A 7,368-nucleotide genomic window follows, 5' to 3' on the forward strand; every position below is an offset into this window, starting at 1 on the left:
ATTTTCTCAGGTTTTATTCATGATAAAGTCACAACCCATCTCCCAGTTTTGAAAACTTCCTGCATCTGCATCAGACTGTGAATCTGAAGATCAGCTCTCTGCTTTGGTTTGTCGGAAAATAAAGCAGAAATATAAAATCTTTTTGATTTTTGAATAAATTTTCTGAACTAGAATGAAATAAAGCATGAATTGTAAACTATTTACAAACATAGTTTTGGTGAGCGTGTTAGGGAATCATATCAGCTACCGACAAGTTACAAGTACCGTTAAGCTTGATAACATACTAAGAATTAAACAATTCGCTTAGATTGTCGATATACTGGTCCTCATTAAATTTTCCCACAAATTTCAATCTGTTCAGGATACGATTTAGGTGAATTAATGACTTAAACTTATATGTGTGTCCCACCTCTTGAATATACTCCCATATCCAGATCCCAATATTCAGTCTTATAGGTGAGTATACCTAGATGATATCTGTAAGGGGTCAAATGCGAAACCGTGAGAGCTCAAGTCAGAACTTCCGTTCAGCAGAGAGATGACGGTTCGACTTTGGTGTGTTCCCTTTAGAGAATCTTTTCTTCAACATCACATGATTAGCATTTTGCAATGTTTCATCATTTTTTATGCTGAGGGTGAGCTTTATTTCAAGCAAGCACAAAGTATTATACAGGGACTAGGCCATTGCTTCCGCAAAATCAGAAGTCCCGGGATAATATCTCAGATATCACTAAGTATAAAGACCTAGTATCTCAGAAAGAGGGACCCTTCAAACAAGATTTTAGGGGTTACCTATATATCTAAGTAGTGTTCCCCACAAAATAAGCAAGATATAATTTTAGGTTTGTATCCCGAACAAACTTACTAAGTGTGTAAAAACCTATCGACACATCATCAGCGAGACTGTTTAACGCTTTTAAGACTTTACATTTCTTTAGCGTACCGTAACTGACTAGCTGATGTACTATCATTTTCCCTATTTACACAAGCTCTTTTTCATTTTTTTTATTGTTTTTGGATTTTTGAAATATTTCATGTTTTTGGGATTTTCAATTTTTTATTGTTTTTGTATTTTCTGGAATTATAACCTATCTCCCCCTAAAGACCAAAACAAGTAAAAAATCGACAAACCATTGCAGATTGCTTTTCAACATCATCTACAGTGGTATCTTCATAAACGCCAATGATTCCATCCGACACCGATAAAAGCATCATACCATTTAGTTTTAAAAGATATTTAAAACGTGTTTTATCAAATGCTTTGGTATGTAAATCAGCTTTTTGCTCGTCAGTGTGGATTTTCTCAATTCGTATCAACTTCTTCTCGAAACAATCGCGGATGAAGTGATGACGAATTTCTATGTGTTTAGTTTTAGCGTGATGAACAGGATTTTTCGTGATGTATATTGCTGTCTCATTATCAACAAAGATAGGGGAGTTAAGAAATTGCAAACCGTAGTCACGCATCTGTTGTTGGATCCACAAGATCTGAGAGCAGCAGCTACTAGCAGATACATACTCAGCTTCACATGTGGATAAAGCTACAGAGGTCTGCTTCTTGGATTGCCAGGTGACCAACCGTGGTCCGAAAAACTGGCACCCCGCTGTTGTAGACTTAGCGTTGACTTTGCAGCATCCGAAGTCGGAATCAGAATACCCTTCAAGCGTGAAATCGCCTTCTTTTGGATACCACAACCCCAAAGATGGAGTTCCTTTCAGGTAGCGCAATATCCTTTTCACAATCAGCAAATGCGATGCTCTGGGGCTTGACTGAAACCGTGTTGCGAGGCAGGTAGGATACATAATATCGGGTCTTGAAGCTGTCAAATACATTAGCGATCCGATCATGGAGCGATACAATGTTTCATCCACTTTATCTCCGGTGAGATCAGGATTTATCCCATGATTTGTCGCTAATGGGGTGGCGGCTGGAGTTGTCCCGGACATCCCAAATTTCTCTAAGACATCATGAACATACTTAGTCTGATGTATGAAAGTTCCCTCAGGTAGTTGATCAACCTGAAGCCCCAAGAAAAATTTCATCTCACCCATCGATGACATTTCAAATTTCTGCTTCATAACTTTTTCAAAGTCTTTGCAGAGTTCTTCATTTGTTGACCCAAAAATTATGTCATCCACGTAGATCTGTACTATCAGAAGATGTACGTCGACTTCTTTTGTGAAGAGGGTGGCATCTATATTTCCTAGGATGAAGTGATTGGCTAGCAGATGTTGAGACAAAGTCTCATACCAGGCTCTCGGGGCCTGGTGTAAGCCGTATAACGCCTTATCCAGGAGATAAACCTTGTCTTTATGAATTGGGTCGGTAAAGCCCGGTGGCTGTCCGACATAGACTTCCTCTTTCACTTTACCATAGAGAAAGGTCGACTTTACATCAAGCTGGTATACTTTGAATCCTTTCCACGATGCAAATGCTAGGAAGATTCGAATTGCTTCAAGTCCAGCAACGGGAGCTTATACTTCTGTGAAATCTATACCCTCCTGCTGACTGAAGCCCTGGACAACGAGTCGAGCTTTGTTTCGGATAATAACCCCTCGGTCGTCTCTTTTGCACTTAAACACCCACTTGGTGTTTATCTTCCCGTGGCCATCAGGCAGATCCACCAGTTTCCAGACACCCAATTTTTCAAACTGGTTTAGCTCCTCTTGCATAGCATTGACCCAAGAATCTTCAGTTAGAGTTTCTTTGTATGTTCTCGGCTCAATCTGCGAAATGAAACAACTAAGTGAAAATTCTGTTTGTAAAGGAGCAACAGTAGAATAAAAACAAGTAAGGCCTTGGTCAATTTGTCGTCTGGTGCGGACGCCTGATTGCAATTCTCCAATAATCAACTCCTCTAGATGGTATGAAAGAGTTCTTGGCATCACCTCGCCTGGAACATCTACCTCGCCTTCCAAATTTGTGACATTTTGATTTGCATCTAGTTCATTGATTGGAATTGCTTGATCTGAAATCTAGATCTGCTCCCCCTCATACTCTGAATCACCATGATCGAATACTGGTCCGTTCTCAGATTCTTGATTATCATTCTCTGTCGTCTGATTATCATGAGCAACTTCATCTTGTTGAATATCATCACGTTCTCCAGCATTGCTTGGACCTGCTTCATCGTCATTTGAAGTTTGTCGTGGTTTCCTAGAATACTCAGTTGGGAACCTTTCCTGCGATGACTCATACTCCCTTAGAATATCCAACTCATCAAAGAAATCTTCTTCTTCTTCTTCCGGTTCTTCCATCATGTCAAACGAATCCCATAAAGTGTCGTAATGATAACGCCATGAATCTCCAGGATTTTGCGGTGGCATTGTATTACCTTGACATTCAACATTATGAGCTTCAATAATCTGCTTCAGACTTGGAATGAAGACACGGCGTAATGGACTTGCATAACCTATGAATATTCCCTCAATACTCTTCGGAACAAACTTTCCAAAAGGCTCTAGAACAGTACAGGGTGACCCGAACGGTTCAAGATACTTCAGATTTGGTTTGCGGTTACTGATCAATTCAAAGCACGTTTTGTTGAATTTCTTGACAGTGAGAACTCTGTTGAGCGCATAGCATGCGGCTGCAACTGCTTCTGCCCAAAAATTTATCGGTAACTTTGAATCAGCAAGCATTGTTCTAGCCGTTTCGATTAGTGTCCTGTTTTTACGTTCTGCAACCCCATTCTGTTGTGGAGTATATGGAGCACTAAACTCATGCAATATACCTCTTTCATCACAAAATTCTTCCATCTTGCTGTTCTTGAATTCAGTACCATTATCACTTCTAATTCTTTTGATACGCCTTTGGTACAGATTTTCAATTTTTCTGAACAACGCCATCAAACTTTCAAACGTTTCATCTTTCGACTTCAAGAATGATACCCACGAAAATCTGGAATAATCGTCAGTAACCACAAGACTGTAGAGATCTCCTGTAATACTTTTGACATTCACAGGACCAAAAAGATCCATGTGAAGTCTCTCCAGAGGTCTTGAGAGTGAATTGACTTGCTTTTTAGGGTGTGACCTTTTCTTCTGCTTGCCTTTTACATAGCTAATACACTCCCCTTCCAGATGAAAACCTTTCACATGAACACCAGTAACTAAGTCATTATGCACCAGGTGATTCATTTTTCGTAGGTGAATGTGGCCCATCTTTCGATGCCATAATTGTGATTCCTTTTTCGTTGCTCTTGACATAAAACAATGAGCCTGACCCGTGGTTGTAGTAGCTACACTCACGTCCAATACATACAGATCATTGACTCTTGGTGCTCTCATGATAATCCATTCTTTAGGGACAACAAACCCTGGTTTCAAGATCAAACATTCTTTATCCGTGAAATGCGTTGTATACATTCGATCACAGATTTGTGAGATGCTTAGAAGATTGTTTTCAAGCTCGGCGATGTAGTTCACTCTTTCAAATGTGACAATCCCATTAGATAGAGTTCCCTCACCAATTATTCGACCTCCTTGATTTCCTGCAAAACCCACATAACCTCCGTTAAACCCTCTAACGTCATACAATAGGGCTTTTTCTCCTGTCATGTGCCGAGAAGCTCCACTATCCATAATCCAACGTGAAATGGATCTAGGAAGCCCCTGCACATATCAAAAATACTTAGTTAGATTTTGATGCCACCCAAGCCTCTTTTGACTCGGGTAACTTGACATTGATGTGAGTTTTTGTAGTGTATAACGGCGGAAAATTTTTGTCGTTTATCTTCAAGCTCTCTTCAGACCCAATCTCAACCTCTTTGTATAAAGACACGTCCTTTTTCAGAGGTTGACCAGATGATTGGTCTTCCTTCACCACATACTTCTTTTCAGAAGTTGATTTTTGTTTCTCAAGTTTCTCATATAAATCCAAAGGTACATACATCTTCTTGGTTAAAGATGATGATTTTTCAGTCTTTGACACCGTTGGTTTTAGAGAACTTGCTTTCTCTTCAACATGCTTTGGCTTCCATGTTTGTTGAGATGAGGCAACTCGTTTGTAAAATTTGTTATTTTTAGTTACCACATTTTTAACAGGTTCAATTTTGACTTTAGTGTTGTCATTTTTCAAAACCTTTTTCTCAACAAACAATGGAGCTTTTCCCTTCACATCATCTTTATTTTTCTGATTCTTCACAACTTCAGTCTTAGGCTTCAAGTTGGTACACTTTCATGCAATATGTCCAACTTGATTGCATTTGAAGCATGTTCGGGTGTCAACTACCCGACTTGTGCGTTCAGACTGAGGCTGTGAAGCCTTCGTCTCAAAGAACTCTTTGTTTGATTTTGAAAAAATCTTAGATTCTTCATCAGAAAGTGAACTTGAACTGTTCACAAACACTTTCTTCTCAGCAAACTTCTTGTTTTGAACATTTTTCTTTTGATAATTCTTACCACCCTGATAACCACCCGACCATCAGTTTTGATTGTTGTTATAAAAACGTGGTAGAACAACAGGTTTTTTATAGTAAGCCTTATCTTTCTCAAAATTCATTTCCCTTTTTGTTTGTTTCAACCCTTGAATTTCTGACACTTCAATTTCAATCAATTTGAACACGTTTGTCAATTTAGCAACATTAACATTCTCTAGTGAAAACTCAGAATCCGACAACTTATCCGATCCTGACATCTTGTACATGACAAGAGTAGGTTCTTCATTTAAGTTGTTTTTGGATTTTGCTTTCGGAATGTATTTGTCCAGAAAACATTCATCTTCCTCAGTAGTTTCTCTCTCAGATTTTAAAACATTCTCAACCACACTTTTCACGACTTCAGTTTGGACACTATCGTCATCGGAAGATGAAGTGAATGTGATATCAATTGTGTCTGGAAGTTTCACTTCAAGATCATCTTCATCATTAACCAACCCTGATTGTTTCTTTGAATAGTTGTTTAAAACTAGTGGTGGAACTTGATGATAACCCACCCCGGTTCCATCCGAAAAGACATCTTCGCCTGCTTTGTTTTTCCCGATGGGTTTGGGAACAATATGTTGCAAAACAAAGCTTGCGGAGTTGTAACTATTCAGTTTCAACTGAATGCGTTCATTTTCAATTTTAGCTTCTTGAAAGTGAAGCTTCAATTTAGCAATTTCATCCAGTTGCTGGTTGATTAACTCCTCTTTTACTCTAAGAACTCCCGACAGTTGAAGATTTTCTTTTGTTGTTTTACCATTTCTTTCATCAGAATCTTTAACCGTTCGTTTTAGCTTCTCAATTTTTTCTGAAATCTGATGATTTTCAAGAACTAACTCTTCATTTTCTTTTCTAACTCTTTCTATGTCAATTTTATCATTTTCAAGTTTATCAGTTAATTCTTTTAATCTGTCGTTCGAAGCTTTCAACAATTGATCACGGTTTAAGATCTGATCTTCAACACTTCGGACTCTAGCAGTCTGATCTTCAACTTTCTTAGCACTGAGGTAAGTGATTGTACTACAAACTTTGCACTCTTTCATGCAATTTTTGCAGTCGTTCTCAGATTTAACTTTCTTACCTGACTCGTGTGTATGATTTGAATAGACCTTATCTTTGGACTCAGTTCCAGAACCAGAATCTACCGCTTGCAGCAAGAACTTTATCAGCCATCTTCTTGAAGTTTTCAGCGGTAAATTCTTGTGATGTATCAATGATTCCATCATCAATCTTCTTTGGCTGCTGCTCTTTCTCTTTTTCCTTTTCTTCGACTTTCTCTTCTCCATCTCCCCACCATAATCTTTGCCAACCTTCTTCTTCAGCAATTTGTTGAATCATGGTATCAAGATTGAGGGTCTTTGAATCAATAGCAATGTTTCCCATGGGGTCAAGATAACATTCTCTGTCTGGATCCCATCTCTTCGCCCTTTTAGCTTCAGTGAATATAGAAGATATTCTAATCATCCTGGTTTGAGCTTTCATCTTTCTGTTGACATACTTCTCTTGTTCATTTCTGTTGTCTTTAAAGGGAACAGGCTCAACAGATTTTGCCATAAACGCATATCCAACCGCATCCTCCTCTGGTAGCAACTCACTCCAGTCAAAACCTTCGTCGTCATGAATTACAGCAAGAGCTCGGGATTTTTCTTTGTTATCCTCAAGTTGCTTCATTCTGGGCGGTTTTGATTTATTCTGATGATAGATGCTCGTTTGTAGTAATCTTCTTTGAACGGATTTTCAGAATCAACAGCATAAGCATTTCGGCACTCTCTTTTAAAATGACCTTTCTGTTTACACTTGAAACATGTGACTTTTGACTTGTCAAAGCCTAACTTGGTAGACGGTCCACCAATAGACTTTCTTCCAGTAATCTCCATGAATCGTTGTGCACGTCTGACTGCACTAGCCATACACCACCGAATGTCGATCAATTCCATCTCTTCCG

This window comes from Helianthus annuus, chromosome 8 (assembly GCF_002127325.2).
Source record: "Helianthus annuus cultivar XRQ/B chromosome 8, HanXRQr2.0-SUNRISE, whole genome shotgun sequence".
NCBI classification, from domain to species: domain Eukaryota; kingdom Viridiplantae; phylum Streptophyta; class Magnoliopsida; order Asterales; family Asteraceae; genus Helianthus; species Helianthus annuus.